Below are 18166 nucleotides of genomic sequence, written 5' to 3'. Positions count from 1 at the left end.
CTTTCAAGTCTATCCCAATGAATAAATCTGTGGCACCATTTTATGGATGAGGAAGTCGAAGCTTAGAGATAGTAAGTCTGTTGTCCAAAGGCCAACAGCTGGTGAATGAAAGAGTCTATTTTCCAAAGCCATTGAGCTAAAGCTTCCCCAACTGTTTCTTAAAACAGACCTGGCTTTGGCTGAGTTACCCGGATGAGCATACTACTGTCGACTTCCCTCGGGGCTCCCTGAAACCTGGTTTTTTAATCCAAAGGGCAAAGGGGTAATGCAGTCTTTCCGGGCTAATCCTAGGAGGAAAGGACAAACCAGGAGCTGAATTCTCGTTTCCTAAGTGGGGCTCTTCTGGAAGGAGGGGCTGGGTAACAGCCCCCAGGCCTCCACCTCTGGGAACCCTTGTGGAGGACAGGGGTGATGGGAACCAGTGTCCCACACAGAGCTAGGCCTGTCTTGTGACATGTGGGAGGGGTTTTCACCTGCTTCTCCAGTGAAATAAAATGAGTGAATGAATTCTATCGGCCTTGCCAATAATGGTCTGGGTGCCACTTTTAAAGAATGGTTTCTATATGAAATGGGATTTTCTCATGAGGTATAACTTAACATAAACCTTATCGGTCTTTTACACTTTAGTGAGAATTAGTATTCACTTGCCCTCTGACACTAGCTGTATAGAAAAGAGAAGGGCAGGGAAGCACCTGGGTTATAACAGGCTTAGGGGTCTAAAATGCTAGGAGGGAATGAAAGGGCCTGACTACAGTGTTTGTCCAATTTATAGTCTTTGCTGGATGGGCCCTGTCTCCAGGAGTGACCTGGTACCCAAGAGCTGTAAAGAAGGGGGTCCCCAGAAGGAGCAAGTCTGGCTTGAGGATCCGCTCACTCCCGCCCACTCCCTCCTCTGTGGCAGGCGATGGTGAGTAGGTGTGATCCTAGCCCAGGAAACATGACACGGGTGTGACAGGCCCCCCGGGACCCCAAGTGGCTGCGTATATGCCCAAGTCTGGCCCCGCTCTGGAGCCCTCCGGCACTCCTGTTGCCCAAGGCCACGCCGGGCCCCCCGGCCTTGCCCCCAAGCCCCATTTCGTCCTGACAGGCTGGCCGGGGTCTCATTCGGCAATCACGTGCCAGGTCCTGTTTGGGATCAGGATGTCGCGGTGGACCAAACAGCAGTGACCTGCCCCGGGGTTGGGGGGTTGCTGCTGGGGACTGGAGCCCACTCCAGAGGGGGGTGTGCCTCTGGAAGCCACACAGCGCCGAGCAAGCCTCGTGCACCGGGGGTTACGGGGCCCTGCCCCAGTCGCCCGTGTGGTGTGGCCGCGGGGTCTGGACTCCCCACCATGGCTCCACCAGGTGACTCTAGTCCCTGCAGGACTGAGTTCCCCTCCTTGCTGCCTTCCCCGTTGCAGGTTCTGTACCCTGGAGCCTCTGCCTCACCCGACGGGCCGTCACCCGACGGGCCGTGAGGCTTTGCACAGACCCTGCCGCCAGCCGCGTCTTCCTAACTTTACCGTAAATTGCCGGGAGCTGAGCTTCCAGAGCAAACACTCTGTTAGCTAGTGGGTCGCAGTTTGGGATACGAACTCTGGTTGTGGCCTCTCTGGGGCCATCAGCCGGGTGCAAACGCTGATGAGAGCCAGAGAGGCCTGGAGGACAGGCCCAGAAGGGAAACCGAGAGGGGAGAGATGGGCGGGTGGGCCTTTGGACCCCGGGGAGGGGGGCAGACTTGGTGGGGGGGGAGCTCCTGCCGTGAGAGCGGTCAGAGAGCACAGTGCAGGCCCTCCAGGGAGGGGAGCAGAGCAGCCCCCAGCCTGGGGACTGCCGTGCGGAAGGGAGGGGCAGGAGCCATCGGGGAGGAGGCTCTGTGACCTCACTAGCACTTTCTGGGTGTTTCACGGTGGTTCGCGCGAGTCTATGGCACGTAGCGGCGAGCATTTGAATTGCGACTCGGAATTTCCGGTGATTTTACAATGCTGTAACATACTAGACTTGGTTCCTATGGCTCCTGTAAGGTACACGGGGCCACTATTTCCATTTCATGGAAGGCGCTGCGCAAACACACAAGTGTTCCCTGGTCACACAGCCACTCACGACTAAGCACAGAGAGTGAATTCCGGAACTGCGGATCTCAGGGTGCTGGCAAAGTCCACAAGATGGATTCCTCCAGGCTGACGCCTTTGGGCCTGTTTCGTCCCCTTCCTGTGTGCAGGGCGCCCCCTCCAGAGAGCAAGGATGAGCACAGAGGCCCAGGGAAGTGGGGAAACCTGGGTAAAAGGCAAGCGGGCAGAGGTGGTGAGGCAGCGGGTGAAAATGTTGGCTTGCGGCCTCATCCAGGCGGCATCGGGAGGTTCCCAGGCCCCAGACAGGACACCTCCGGGCTGCTCCCTGACCCTCCGGCTCTCAGGTGCCTGCCCTGAGCCCGGGTGAGCTTCCCTAACACCCCACTCGTCTCCTTATGGAGCCCCCAGGATGTCCTCCAATCCCCTCTCCTAAAGCAGGCCTGGCGATCACCCGGACTAAGGAGGTGTCCCGTCCTAGAGCCCATCTTCTCACAGACACACTCCCTGGAGACATCCAGACTAGCGGGAGACGGCATGTCTCCCCTCCAGAGGGGCCCGGGGGCCTGGGTGAGTCCTGCAAGTGGGGACAGGGCCCCCTGGTACAGATGGAGCTTCACAGAGCAGGTGGTAAAGCATCAGGTCCTCCGAGGGGGGCTTGAGGGGGGCCCACGTGGACAGCCGGTGTCTCCTACAATGACAAAATGACAAACGAATGACACGTAAACCCACTGCGCACAGGGAGCCAGCCGGCAAATGCTCCCAGAGCGAGCTTGCCGTGGGTGGAGGGGAAAGGTCTCGTATGACAAATCGTCACTACTGGGGCCCAAATTCACTATTACGTGGGGGAGGGGAGAGGTAGCACAGGTTACATCTCCAGAAACAGCACAAAGGGACACCAGGGCCTCCTGATGAGGTGCACGTTTCTGCCCCAAATGCCTCACCTGAACTCAACCGCGAGGAAACACTGGAAAACGCACATGGAAGGACGTTGTACTAAATAACTGGCCAGCACTCCTCGAAAGAGCCAAGATCCTAAAGGGCAAAGAGGAGAAAGGACAAGAGGAACCAGAATAAAGGAGATTAAAAAAGCATGACAGTGACACACAGCTTGTGACTCTGGACCAGAAAAAGGACATCCAGGGTGCCCTCGGGGGGTCTGACTGTGCATGCAGGTGAGACCGCGGCATCAGATTGATTTCACCCTGGAGTTTGGTGATGCACTGTGGTGTGGACAGCCTCATCATCTGCGGAATCTGAGTGAGTGGAGAGTATTCGGGAATTCTGTGTCCCTTGTTTGCAACATTCTTGGGCCTCTAGAATTATTTCCAAGTGAAAAGTTAAGCGGTGAAAACATTTAATAAAGCAAGCTGAAGGATACATTTATTGATTTGTTTTAAAATGTCTATTTACTTTTGAGATAGAGAGAGATCATGCACAAGCAGGAGAGGGGCAGAGAGAGACACACACAAAATCCAAAGCAGGCTCCAGGCTCCGAGCTGTCAGCACAGACCCAGCGCGGGGCTCAAACTCACGAACTGTGAGATCACGACCTGAGCCAAAGTCGGACGCTTGACCGACTGAGCCACCCAGGTGCCCAGGAAGGATATATTTTATTTCATTATTTTTTAAAAAAAATTTTGATGTTTATTTATCTCTGAGAGACAGAGAGAGGGGGAGACACAGAATCCCAAGCAGGCTCCAGGCTCCGAGCTGCCAGCACCGAGCCCGCTGCGGGGCTGAAACCCACGAACCATGAGATCATGAACTGAGCCGAAGTCGGTCGCTTAAGACTGGAAGACTAGGAGGACAAAAAGATGGAAAACACTTGGGAGAAACGGAGTCCCAGAAAATGGGGTAAGAAAATCTAATGATTATCTAAGCGGAATTCTATAAGGATATAATAGGGACAGTGGGAAAGCTGCAATACTCAACAAGATAATGGCTAGGAGCTTTCCACACCGTTCACAGACATCAACTCATAGACCTAGGAGGCCGAATGAGTCCAAAGCAAGTAAATAAAAAGGAAATCCATATCTAAACACATCAGAAAAACTGCAGAGCACCAACAGAAAAGAAAAACCATGGACACAGAATCATACTTAAAATTGGAAAGGAACAGGGGCGCCTGGGTGGTTCAGTCGGTTGAGCATCCGACTTCGGCTCAGGTCATGATCTCGCAGTTCGTGGGTTCGAGCCCCACATCGGGCTGTGTGCTGACCTCTCGGAGCCTGGAGCCTGCTTCGGATTCTGTGTGTGTGTCTCTCTCTCTGCCCCTGCCCTGCTCGTGCTCTTCCTCTCTCTCTCAAAAATAAACATTAAAAAAAAAAAAAAAAGTTATGATAACCAAGGCAGAGCGGTATTGGCCTGGGATAGACAAATGGACCAGCGTAATAGAACACCATCCAGAGGTAGACCCACACTTATCTGTTTGATTGGTTTTTGACGAAGGAGCCAACGCATTTCAGTGGAGAGAGGACAGCCGTGAAGCTGAAACAAAGGATATCCATATAAAAAAAACAAAACAAAACAAAACAAAAAAAACACACCTCAGCCCCTCCCTTACACCAGACACAAAAATTAATTCGCAGTGGATTATTGACTCAAATGTAATAACTAAAAGAGCAAACCTTTATCTTCGAGCAGGCAACGATTTTTTAAGCAGAGCACAGAAAGCGCTGGACACGAGAGATCAAAATTGATCATTAGATTTCATTTGGGATCCTTCTAATAAAAATCATGAGGCAAATTAACAGGCAACGCGCAGACTGGGAGAAAATATCCCTAATCCATACATCTACCAAAGGACTTGTATCCAGAATATACAAAAAGCTGCTACAACTTGATAACACTCATGATGGTTATAGTCTTCTAGTTTCAGAAACACAGTTTCCTATACACTTGTCAATGTTTCAGTAATAAATAGAGTCCAAGCATGGGTTAGCTGTATTCTCTGTTTAGTCTTACGCAGGCTGCACTCAAGGTATCAGCTTGGCTGTGTTCTCATTCGAGGCTTGACTGGAGAAGGATGTCTTCTAAGCCCACTCTGGCTGCACACTTCCTTGTAGTCGTTGGGCTGAGACCTTAGTTTCTCATCAGTTTTGGCCAGAGGCCACCTTCAGCCCTTAGAGACACCCCAGATTCCTGCCACCCAGGGCTACCCAAAAAGATCCCTTGTTTCCTCAAAGCGAGCAAGAGAGTGAGGGTGAGGTTGGGGCGGGGGGTGGGGAGGAAGGAGAGAAAGGGGGAAGGGAAGACAGAGAGGGAGGAAGTCCAACAAGGATGCTGAAGCCTTATGCGATCGTGACCACATACACCCGGGCACCACGGTGGTGTTCACTGGTTAGAAGCAAGGTGTACGTCTCCCCACACTCAAGGGGAGGGAGTCGCACAGGGTGTGAGCCCCAGGACTGGGGGGGGTGGGTCACAGGGGCCACTTCAAGAGCCTGACTACCACCGAAGCAAGTATAGATCCAACTTTTACTGGACTTTCTGGAAAAGCTGTAATATACCAGTAGAGCTATAACAAATAAACAGAATTGAAAAATGTGAAGGACACAGAAATTATTCTGTGGATAGAAAAAAACATTTTTTTAATGATCGTGAGTACTTTGGCCAGATTAAAATTATAAAGCAAACGCTGCATGATCTGAAAGAGAAGCTATCAGAGAAAAAGAAAGCATGTATGTAAAATATCAATCTAATAGTCAATATAAAATTTCAAAAATTAGATTGTAAATAAAGGCAAGGAAAACTCTCAGAAAATAGAAGCTCACCAAATTTCTAGTTTTTTCTTCCCCATATCTCAAATCAATAAAAGTATAAATAGTGTATTCTCAGTATTTAAAAGTTATGATGGAAAATTCCAGAAGACATGAGGTGAGCTTTGGGGAATGGAATGGGTAGGGGTAAGGGAGGGAAAAGCTGTTTTAAGATGACCCTACTTTGTGTGTAATAATATTGCTTTGATTTGTAAGATACATACATTTGGAAAAATAAGACCATTGTTAGCCAATAATGGCACCAGCACCAGAGCTGCAACCAGACAATGAATGACAAATCTAAGAAGACTCACAGTCTGGCATATTTGGACAAACATAAAATGGTCGAGATTTTGGCTCCCAGCCTTATAGATTCAGACCCCTGGCTTTTGAGTGGATGCTTTTGCAGCAGTAGAGTCACATTAATCAACTTAATAGACAACACTGTATAAACCATAACAATAACTTACAATTTATAATAAAGTATACAATTGCCTGAGGGGCAATTTTTTCACCATGGACACTCGGCCTAGGAAACTAAACACTAACCAGAAAATTGCAATGGTAGATCTGGACCCCAAACAAAGGAGTTGGTTGAATGAATGGGGTGTAAAGGATGTTTTGACGGAAGAGTCTTATCTGGGGTACGGGAACAGTCACAGTCCTTGCCCTGGACTGTGCTTTATGAGCCCAGTCAATGTCTGTCTCTGTGGCCATCTTTTTTCTCTGCTTCCTTTAGCTGATAAGTCTGCCCCACATTCACACACCCAATGAGATTAAGACATTACAGCATTCAGGTCATTGTTGGGACTCAGGGCAGGCTCAGTCGGTAGAGCATGTGACTCAATCTAGGGGTTGTGAGTTCAAGCCCCAAGTTGGGTGTAGAGATTACTTAAGACATTACATCATTCAGGTCATTGTCAAGTCAAGCTTTCTGGGAGCTATTCTGTACAATTAAGAAAGTTTTGCATATCTTTGCCCTCATGAGCTCTTTCCTTATTTCAGTTTTACTCTCAGAGGGCATTCTTAGTTTTAGTTTCAAGTACTTGAAAAGCTGCTCAACTATATTCCCAAAGCACCAAAACAGTTACAAACAGTGTGTTAGCTAAAATAATCCTAAGTTTATTATTCATCTGTCAGTCAAATTAAAGAGTGATCTTTGAAAATAAATTTGTCTAGACCTGCTTTAAGTTCCTCTGTTTCCATAACTTTAAAATAGTCTTTTTGCCCTAGTTATCTGAGAGTGATAATAGAGTATTTTTTTAGAGCACTTCAGCTTCCTAATAAGAAAGCTCATACAAACTATGAGCTCAGTTCCCTATAAAATGAAGAGAAAAACTAAATTACCTCCTCAGCCTTTATTTCTTCAAATGTTGCTCTGTCCGTTCTCTCCTTTCCTTCTGAAATGCTGTGCTTTCATTGTATCCCCCTCGTCTTGTACCTCCTTTATCTTTTCCATCATTTTTCTCTGCCTGCTTCCATCTGCATATTTTCTTTGGCTTACCTTCCAGTTTATATATTCTCTCTTCAGCTGGGTCTAACCTGCTGCAAAACACACTCTTTGTGTGATTAATGTGTTCCAGTTCTAGAATTTTTACTTTGTCCCAAACTGTTCTTGCTTTTTTAAAGTTTTCAGTTTTCTGTTAAGAATTTTAAACCTTGCCTTTTAAAACCTTGAACACCATAAGCATAATTACTTTAGAGATTGTGTTTGAAAATTCTTTTCTCTAGAGCCCTTGTGTGCCTTTTTTGATTGCCTGGTGTTTTTGCTCATTCTAATTTATGGTGTGTTGTCCCCTCATGTTTCTGGTTATCTCAGATAGGGTGCCAAACATTGTATTTCAGGGGTTGCTTAGAAGTAGCTTGAGGGCTGGTAGGATGTCACCTTTCTCCAGAGATGACTTTCTTTTATTTCAGCCAGGTACCTGGAGGTACCATCAAGCTGGGATCACCTTAATACAATTTCAGTGGTTGACATACTTGGGGCCACTTGGGGAACTTGAAGTTGAGTGGTGGTCCATGTGGGGGTGAGTTACTTTTTCTTTCTTCTGACCTCTAGGCTGTGACCCATTGGGCTCCCAACTCAATGCTTCAGGGACTCATGGAGACCCAAACTTGGCAGGCCTGGATTCCTGCTCTTGACCTCCTGCCTCCCAAGGTGGCCAAAGTGCTTCTCAGATTCTGGCCTCCTCTTCCTGAATCAGCAGAAACCCCCAGGACAGAGGCAGCACCCAAGGTTGACCATTTCTCTGTGGGTTTCCACCTTCTCCTGGATCTTTACCCATACCATTTTATCACCTTGTTAGGGCTCCAATTCCTGGAAACACTGTTCAAAGACATTTTACCCAATTGTTTTCATTTGGGGCTCTTGGTCCAAACTCTCTTTTCAGTCGAAATAACCGGAAGTCGATCTCGCTCAAAGCCATGACGAATAAACGTGACTTATCACATGCTCTCTTTTCGTTACTGTATATTCCTCCGAGTCTCGGACATACAGTGCTCCACACGTCAAATATTTATATCTCAGTTTATACAATCCACAGCCATTCATTTTAATAAACTCAAAGACCAAAGTGTTAATTATGAGTCACGCTGCAACAGTGGGTCATTTGTATTCTTTGTGATCCATTCAAGATTATTCTTCATAACCTGCACATCTTCAAACAACAGGAAGTGGGGTTATTTATTTCAAACAAGAAAAACATACAGAAAGATGGACTGGATCTGAATAAACAGGTGCATCTGTTAAAGTGAAATGTGGCCCAAAGTTTTAAGAGAGGGTTTGTAACACAAACATACCCGCTTACACCTCTTCTGTTGGGTGTGGGTTGTTGTGGGATCACAGAGGGGGCACAGTTAGCCTTCACCAAAGGTGGTGACGTGTATGTATCTGATCATGAGAGATGATCTCACGGCCACAGCAAGCTTCTCCAGCAGTTACTTATTCTTTAAAAACAAACAAACAAAACGGAAAAGTGCTGAGACACATCTTCTCTGTCGCACCACAGCTGGGGCACCTGCTCCCCTAAAATGGGGGCTCCCCGGCCTCAGGGACTCTGTGCATTGAAATTCACTGTCGTTCTGTCAGGGCTGCAAAAGATAATTTCCATTATTTGCAGAATCAATGAACAAAGGCCGACATTACCAACTGTCCGTTCCAGGAAGTTCCTCCAGGGGCAGCCACAGTGGACATGGGGGCAGTTAGGGTGTTGGGGTTTGCAGGGACCCAGGTCTGGGCTGCTCTGTTTCCTTAGGAAGTGATTTAGGATAATATGCTAATGATGATGGTTGGGCTCGGCAAACCCAGCAAATGCCACGGTGAATCCGGCTGGGGGCCAAGTCAATGGCTTTCAGGCTTTCCTTCCTCACGTCCGAGGGGCACTGCCCTTGTTTCCACCAGCTCCTGAAAGCCATCCAACAGCAACCTAGGTCCTCGGCAAGTCTGCCCCCATGGGTGCTCGGGGTCTCTGGCCTTCCCCCAGAGCAGAGCGGGAGGTATTTGGGGCTTCAGGAAGCCAGAGGACCAGCTGCCTTGGACGGGGGATATGGAGACCCAGGGGTGGGGCGGCCTGGCCGGGCTGCGGAGGCGGAAGGGGAGCCGGGGCATCCTCTTTGGGGACTGGCAAGAAGTCTGCAGCCTGGAGAGGGCCAGAAAGAGGGGCCCACTGGACAGGTTGGAGGAAAAGCAGGGGAGGAGGGCGTGGCCAGAGCCGGCCTCAGTTTCTCTCTCCTTGGAGCAGGAGACTGCACTTGGCCACAGAGGACTCGGGCTCCTGACAGCTCTTCCCCTGCCTCCCTGCTGAGCTGACGTGACCCAGTTCCCCACCTTCCTGAGTCCCCCGGCCCAGTGACTCCCCCAGGTGCACACCAGACAGAGCACACTGTCCACCCGGGAGGGACACAGCCATGGAGCCGGTGGGTGCAAATGTGCTCTGCGTCCCACGTGAGTCAGGGGCAGGCTTGGCTGAAAGTCGTCTGGGACCAGGAAAGTGGGACGCAGCTGAGCCTTATGGGACAGCTCTCTCCACACCGTCAGCTGGTGCTCCCCCCACCTGTGGCCCGGGGACACGGCCACCAATACGGAATCTCGGGGAGTCAGAAAGCACCTATACGTCCCCAAACCAGAGTCGCAAGGGGCAAGGCTCTGCATCATTCCTGACGTCGGGCGGAACCCCACGGGGTGATGTCTGCAATCACTGAGGAACCACGTCCCAGAGGCTGTGATGGGTGACGGGCAGGTCGCCCGAGGGCCAGAGGCCGGTGTGTACTTTCTGGGCAGGGGAGAGGGCTGCGTGGCACCCGCCCGTGGCCTGCTCTGCCTGGCACTCTGGGGATGTGCCTGGCTCCCCGGGGCCAGCCACAGGGCTGTGCCTCTGTTTATTCCTCGTTTACCTGGTTCTGAGGGCTGGCAGGCTGGCAGACATCCACGGCGGGCAAAGATAAAAGGTGGACCCAGGCCAGGGGGCGAAGACAGCCGTGGAGGGAGGGAGTCAGGGCTGCGGCTGGGCCCCAGCGTCCACTCCCTGCCAACCAAGTCCTCAGCCGAATGCAGCCTGTCCACAAGTCCCCCACTGCCTGGTCGTCAGAGGCGTTTGCCCGGCCCTCCCCGGGGCCTTGAATCTTGGGTGTGCTTGACCTCCAGGGAGCAGGCCACATCTGGGGGGATCTCGAGCCCAGACCCTCACAGAGGATGGGGGGACACGAGCCGGAGGCAGGGTGGTGAGGGCTGGGGATGGCATCTGTGAGGGGACTCCCTGGATGGAAGGAGCCTGGCCCACCCTGGGGAACATTCTGCAGAGCAGCAACAGGCCGTCCACACCTCCCAGCCCACAGGGGACCAGGAGCTGAGCCTGGATGGGGGAATGGCGACCTTCCTGCCTGCCGTTGGCGCCCTGCCCTCCCCCACACTCACCCCAAGCTCCATGTCTGTTTGCTTGTGTCCTCCCGGGTCTTCCGCTGTCCCCAGGGCCTGATCTGGGGCCTCCCTCCCTCCCATCAATGACACTGGGACGAAAGGCCCGTTGTCCCTGGCTTCTGTGTTGATTTCCTTACGGGTCCAGGGGAGCACCCGTCTCCCCAGACACGGGCCGAGGCAGGACTGGAGCGGGAGCCCCAGGGGAGGCGACCACGCCGTGCGGTTCTCTGCGGGTCCGCAAGCTGCGAGTTCGGGGCCGAGGCACAGGCACTGGCAGGGGCGTCTGGCAGGAGGGTCCACCAGGGTGTACGGGGCCAGGGACCTCAGACCCAGAGACGCTGCTGGCGGATGCAGGTGACGGCGGTCCTGGGTGGGACTCTGGGGAACGTGCACGGGTGTGAACTGGGCCCCGGGAGGCTGCGAACCCCAGTCTCCACCGGAGATCAGAGACAACTTTGTTTTGCCTGTGTGCATGGGGATTGTAACGGCTTCCTCGTGGCCACGGCGAGCCCGTGGGGCCGTGCCCAGCGCATTGCCAGGGCTGGGTCAATATTTGCCATTTTTTTCTCGCATGTTTGTTTTCTAACAGTAAACACCCCTGGATTTAGGTTTACCTCTCGGGGGAAAAATGGGTCAGGGAACTTGGATCCAGAATGATGTTGCTCTGAAGGGCACTGGGTTTCCGCCCTGACTGTGGTCAGAAAGCCAGTATCCAGGGGCGCCTGGGGGGCTCAGTCGGTGGAGCGTCCGACTTCGGCTCAGGTCACGATCTCACAGTCCCTGAGTTCGAGCCCCGCCTCGGGCTCCGCGCTGACAGCTGGGAGCCTAGAGCCTGCTTCAGATTCTGTCTCCCTCTCTCTCTGCTCCTCTCCCACTCGCACTGTCTCTCTGTCTCTCTCTCTCAAAAATAAACATTAAAAAAATTTAAAAAAATAAAGAAAGCCAGTGTCTGCACTGAAAATCCCGCTAAGCAGGCTAGAGCAGGTGGGACGGGCCTGAGGGGCACGTGGGGGGCCACGGGCGCTCTCAGACCTTCTGCCCTATCAAGAACCCTCCCACACAGTCCAGAGAGAGCTCTCGGGCACACGGAATTCTCCAGACCACTCCAACAAATGCACTGGCATCCAACGTCCTCCGTTATTTTAGGTGAAAATTCTATTAACATGCCCTGAAGAGTGGGGGAAATTTAGCGGGAGGACCGTGTGACTATTTTCGTAAGACACGGAGAAAACACGGCCTGATGGCGTGTGCTGACCTGTGCCCGCCCTGGATTTCCTGCTTTTTAAAGCATATGCCCTCCCCCCGCACTGGACAGAGATTCTGGCTTCCTCACTTACCCACCAGGGCAGACGCCGCTGGCTGCCAGCCCAATATCCAACCCCCCACGTCCTAACTAACAGGGCAGATAAGGCGCCCAGGTAAAAGGAGTCAGCTCTCCAGACTCTCTGAAGCTAGAGGTGGCCGTAGGAACCTTCTGGCAAACCTGCTACGGCTTCTGGGGAAACTTTACCTCCCCGGAACAGACACCATCCCCCTTCTCCCATTCTTTCTTTCTCCTTGAACCACGGGAGCAATGCCCGGAGCTACAGCAGCCACCTTGTAATCACGAAGCAATGATGTGAGGAATGAAAGTCAGTGGTAAGGGTGATAGAGGAAGGAGATGGGGAGAGCAAGGGGGTCTGATAGCGCCGTGGGGCCACTGTCCCCAAGCGGGGCCGGGGTTAGTCAGGGTGCGTGTTATTTGCAGGGGAACGAGGGTTCGTATGGGGGGCTTTATAACGTGATCAGAAGAGACCAGGGTTGAAGTCGGGGGGACGTGCTGGCCGTCCCTGTATTGCTGCTGACGAGGACACGGGAGGTGCGTGGCAAGGACACTCACAGGAGCCCCCTGGAGGAGAACTGAAGGCTGAAATGCTGTGAGGTCCCACCTCTCCCAGGACCCCCACACGTGGCCGGATGTGTGGCATGCCCGTGGTTCTGTGGGCTCCACCAGCGAGATGCCTGACAAAGAGACAAAACCTCTGCTTCTCTGGCCCTCAGTTTCTGTTTGTCGGATTGCGTTTCTTTGTTCTTGACTCTAAATTCGGGTTTCTTCCTCATCTAGTCTCCACGCCCGGCTGAGGGGGCAACATGGCCAAGGGTCGGGGTGGGGGGGGCTCCCAGGAAGTCTGCCCAGAAAGTCTGCCACGGAAAAATTGCCCTTGGCAACATGCCCAAGGGGGGGGGGGGGGGGGGGGGAGCAAGAGAATTTGTTGGAAACCCTCTTCCGCCTCTGATACAAGGCCACGTACTGTTGGGGATGGTGGTGGGGAGGTGTTTCCACATAAGACAGAACTATTTTTACCGAAGTGTTTTGTTTTTCTTCCTGTTTTACAAGAACACACACGAGGTATAACAGGGGTTGGTATGAACTCAGTCACCCTGAACCCAAATATTTACATTCCAGGTACCTGAGTCTTTCTCTCACGCCTACTGGACCCAGTCAGGTGCCAACAGGTATACGGGAAAAAGTGCCCTGCCCCGAGATGGGGACGGCGTGGGGCTCCTGAGGGCGGTCATTGGAGGGGCATGTTCTTATCTGCCCTCCTACTTATCATCAGCGATTCTTACTTCCAGTACTCCCATGCACAACCTTGACTCCTCCTAGCACAGTCCGGGGGTGGAAGGTGGAGGAGACAGGCTGGGGCTAATTCCGCTCTAAACAGCAGAGAACCCCCCTTCTTCCCCTCCCCCCATCCAGGGCGGCCCCACCAGGCTGTCGGTGCTGAGGAAGTCAGGGCCAGGCGGTGGATTTGTATCGCTGGCTTCAGACCTGGCGTTTGTATACGATAGGTGCTCAATGCTTGGTTCACTGCGGTCTCCCTTTTCTGTTTGGAAAAAAAGGGACTGCTTTCGCCTTAAGGAAAGGACTCTTATTTGCACGTGAAACCCAAACAGAAATCTGGTGATGCTCCGGGCATCCGGGCATCTTGGTGCAGCTTGAGGATTTCACGTAATTCACATCACAGGGTGTTTGATGCTCACCGTGGCCCATTTGGGAGAAAGTTACTAGAGAATAACACACACACACACACGCACGCACACATCCTAGGTCACAGGGAATCAAGACTGAGGTCTCACCCATAGTAAAGACGCCCCGTACCTCTCAGCCCGTACCTCTCAGCAAAACTAACAGGGGCCGACTAGGTACACGCCGACATGTCATGTTCTGAAAGATCATCTCCCCCTTTCAGGGGTGTTAGAATGTGGCCTTGACTCAGCGAAAGAGTTCGTTATCTTGACTCGATGGGTGACGCCACGTGGGAGAGACCAGATTCACACGCCTGAAATAAATTTAAAAAACGAAGACAATCCACCATCATGAGCCACACGGTTTGGCAGAGGCGACAGGTGGTGTCGGGGTTCAGAAAGGAGGGGTGCCAGCCGGTGCTGAGAGACGTGGGAGGCTTTGGAAAGAAGGTGAAGTTATTCGAGCCCCCGAAGGGGAAGCTCTGGGTGAAACGGGAGTCCAGGAAGTCCAGTCGTGGGCAGGACTTGGCACTTGGGCGTGGGGTGGGCACAGCAGGGGCAGTGGGTGTTCAGGAGGCCAGTCAGACGACTGCGGCACAGGCTGCGAGGGTGGGAACGTCTGTCACCCGTACAGGACACCCAGCAGGCATGGAGCTCTCCGTGAGCTGTCACATTTGATGCCCATAACGGCCCCGGGAGAGAAGCAGGCTTCCCGGGAGCCGAGCCTGAGATAAGGACGCGCGCACAGAGTGGTGCACTCGGGAAGAGGGTCCAGGAGGGGGAAGGCAGAGAGGGGAAGCAGAAGAAGGTAAACTAGGCCAATAGGAAGGAGCCGGGCTGGTCCCTGTCAGCCCGGAGCTGGCGCAGCGTGGGTGGGCATAAAGCCCCAGGCGCTGCAGACTCAGTCACATGTGTGGTGACGGCTATGCTCCCAGGAGAACCAGGACAGGGATGGGGGGGGGGTGCTGCTAGAAGCTGTCTCACAGAAGCCAGGGGAAGCACGCAGGTGTGGTGGGTGATGGGGTCGGAGGGCATCTGGGAGCAGCACCAGCGACATTGGCCACAGCAGGCGTCATTACCCTCCTGTACAGATGACGCGTCAGAAATACCCAAAAAAGTGATCGCAGTCCCTATGGGGACGTTGTGAGGACCTAGAAACGCGTTCTCTCGCTCCGGATAAAGCACTTCATGCATTTATCCATTCAATGAACAATGACTTATTATTCACTTGTGAGCCCGAAAAATAAAGCTGCTAGTTGTTTTACCAGCAAAAGAAGATGGGAGTACTTGGGAATAGCAGAGAATTACAGTCTCAGACAAGTTAGCTAGGGCAAAGCCATGGGCAAGTCTGGATAATGGAGGAGTGGAGGCTCTTTTGTAGATGAAAGTGAGGCTGAGGGTGTTGTAAGCACAAAGCTCATTGGCGTAAACCGGGAGCTGGAGGTGTCGCGGCTTCTTATTGGCTGGGCTGTTGCCCTGGGAGGGAGAGACGTTCTTCCTCCTCCTGTAACGTAGTAGCTAAGGGCAGGGCGTGTCTCTTCTTGTTGGCTTTGCAATGGAAGATGAGTGGTGGGGCTGAGAGCTCCCCCTCCCGGCCCCCCACTCCATTTTAGTGAGGTCTGTCTGTATTAATTTGCACCCACCCTTTCACGACACCCAACTTACTGGGTAAAGGGTTTGCTTACATGGGAGAGAAATTGGAATTACAATAGGGAATACAGAACCATCGGTGAACTGTAGAATTTTTCAATTATCTTGTGTTCCCTTTGTTCTACATGAAGATGGGTAGATGATAGATAGAGACCAACAGTCGAGCCCTATCTCACACCGTATACAAAAATCAGCTCAAAGTGGATCAAAGGCCTAAATGTAAGAGCTAACATCATAACATTCTAAAAATAAAACACAGGGGCAGATCTGCATGACCTTAGATTTGGCGACAGTTTCCTCGGTATGAAACCAAAAGCACGGGCAACAACAACAAAAATGCGTGGACACCCTGGACTTCATCAAAATTAAAAAAGATTTATGTATCAAAGGACGCTATCAAGAGAGTGAAAAGACAATCCACGGCACAGGGAAGATATTTGCAAATCCTAACTCTGAGGAGGGCCTAGCGTCCAGAATGTGTAACTCCTGTCGCTCAACGACAAAAAGACGTACAACCCAATTGAAGATGGGCTGAACACTTTGGTGGACATTTCTCCAAAGAAGATACACAGGTGGCCAGCAAGCACCCAAAAGGACGCCCCGTGTCATTGGTCATCGGGGAAATGCGCGTCCAAACCACAAGAAGATGCCACTTCACGCCCACTAGGATGGCTCCAATGTTTTTCATGCCGAACACAATGGAACCGGTGTTGGGGAGCCCGCGGAGGAACTGGGGCCTCGCACCTCACTGCTGGGAATGTAAAATGGCGCGGCTGCGGTGGAAAGTGGTCTGGCGGTTCGTCGAAAGGTAGACACAGAGTGACCATCTGCCCCAGCAATCCCACTGCTAGGTATATACGCCCAAGAGAACCGAAAAGAGCTATTCCAACAAAAACTTGCACGAAAATGTCCACGGCATCACTGTTCACGACAGCCAAGAGGTGGAAACGACCAAATGTCCACTGACTGACGAACGGGTAAGTACAATGCGGTCTCCCCGTTTGGTGGAATATTACTCAGCCATGAACAGGAGCGGAGCAGGGACACCTGCTACAAAGCGGACGAACCTGGAGAACATGATTTTCAGTGAAAGTAGCCGGACACAAGAGGCCACGTGCTGCGGGATTCCTTGTTTGTGGAATGTGTGGGACGGGCAAAGCCATAGAGACAAGAGCAGATTAGTGACGGACGGGGGCTGGGAGGGGGGCTCCGAGATAGTGCGGGATTTCCTTCTGGATTGATGAGAATGTTCTGGAAGTAGAGGGTGGTCGGGGTTGCACAACATTGTGACTCCGCTAAATGCCACTGACTTGTGCACTTTAAAACAGTTAAATGTTCGGGTGCTTGGGTAGCTCAGTTGGTTGAGCATCCGGCTTAGTTTTGGCTCAGGTCGTGATCTTGGCGTCGTGGGATCAAGCCCCATGTCAGGCTCCACACAGAATGTGGTGCCATCTTGAGATTCTCTCTCTCTCCAACACTTGTGCACGCTCTCTCTCCCCTAAAAAAAAAAATAAAAAAAAAATATATATATATATATAGTTAAATGGTAAATTTTATATTATGTGTTCACACACACACACATACACACACACGCACACACACCCCACGACTGCTAAGGGATTTCTAGGAGTGAGACCCCACACTCAACAGCACTGGAAATTATCAACACTATATATTTTGGCTGATCTGACAGGTGGGACATTTATGCTTTAACTCGAGAAACTTTATTAATGAGCTCAGATAGCTTTCCATACACTTACTGGAAATTCGAGTGTTTTGAATTTTGTATTTGATTCTTTTGTACCTTCTCCTGCCTTGGTTGTGGGGACTTTTAAATTCCGTATTGATCTTTCATCCGTCATGCACACCGCCAATATTTTCTGGCAGTTGGGTATCTTCAGTTTGCATGCCGAGAAGATTCCCTTTGGGTTTTGGTGGAAATGACACCGGTGATGGCGGATCGGGGCCAAGTCCCTGCGTTTCCCACCCGCGACTCTCTCGGGTCCCCGGCGCATGTACATTGCCTGCGTTCTGTGGTCAAGTTTGACTCTCTCGTGCACGTCTTACCCTCTTAACATTCCTTGTAGGCGCTTCACGGCTTGGCCCGCAAGGGCCCTGGGTGTCCGTCCCTCGGAGCGGCTGGCAGAGGGGACGTCGATCGCACACTGAGCGGCGGCATGAGTGTGACGTTAGAAACCGTGACAGTCACCCAGCAAAACCTGCCTCGAATATTTCTGGAGCCAAACAAAGGACAGAGAAAAACAGCGTCCTGCAACCGACTCACAAGACGACTGAGTAAAATCCAATCGTAGAAAATAAAGCAGCGCTAATGAGGGCTTACCCTGCAAGCAGCTCTCAGACCAACAAGGAAGGAGGCGTGTGAGCCATCGGCTGGGACAACACGCAGCCGGGAGGTATAAAAGCCGACAGACAGCCGGAGCTCCTCACACTCACACACACACACACACACACACACACCGCCTCCTGCAGCCCCACCGCCCCCGCCATGGCCGCGTCCACCCTGTCCGCCTGCTCCAGCGACCTGAGCTATGGCAGCCGCGTCTGCCTGCCCGGGGCCTCGGACTCCTGCCCCGACTCCTCCTGGCAGGTGGACGACTGCCCAGAGAGCTGCTGCGAGGCCCCGTGCTGCGCCCCGGCCCCCTGCCTGACCCTCCTGTGCGGCCCCTCCTCCCCCTGCCAGGGAGACTGCTGCACCCCTGCGTGCTGCAAGCCCGTCTGCTGCACCCCTGTGTGCTGCAAGCCCGTCTGCTGCACCCCTGTCT

At 52.1% G+C, this 18166-nt stretch overlaps 1 long non-coding RNA gene across 1 annotated transcript; it reads right to left on the bottom strand.

The window, feature by feature from the left end:
* Positions 1–1847: 1847 nt before the first annotated feature.
* LOC125920714 (uncharacterized) lies at positions 1848–7705 on the bottom strand. Its single transcript, XR_007457167.1, has 3 exons — positions 7157–7705; positions 2993–3083; positions 1848–2739 (listed from the first exon to the last, which is right to left on the bottom strand). It is a non-coding gene; the product is annotated as an uncharacterized LOC125920714 (long non-coding RNA).
* Positions 7706–18166: the final 10461 nt, after the last annotated feature.

The sequence above is a fragment of the Panthera uncia genome, chromosome C2 (assembly GCF_023721935.1).
Source record: "Panthera uncia isolate 11264 chromosome C2, Puncia_PCG_1.0, whole genome shotgun sequence".
Classification (NCBI taxonomy): Eukaryota; Metazoa; Chordata; class Mammalia; order Carnivora; family Felidae; genus Panthera; species Panthera uncia.
This window is presented reverse-complemented; position numbering and strand designations above follow the sequence as displayed.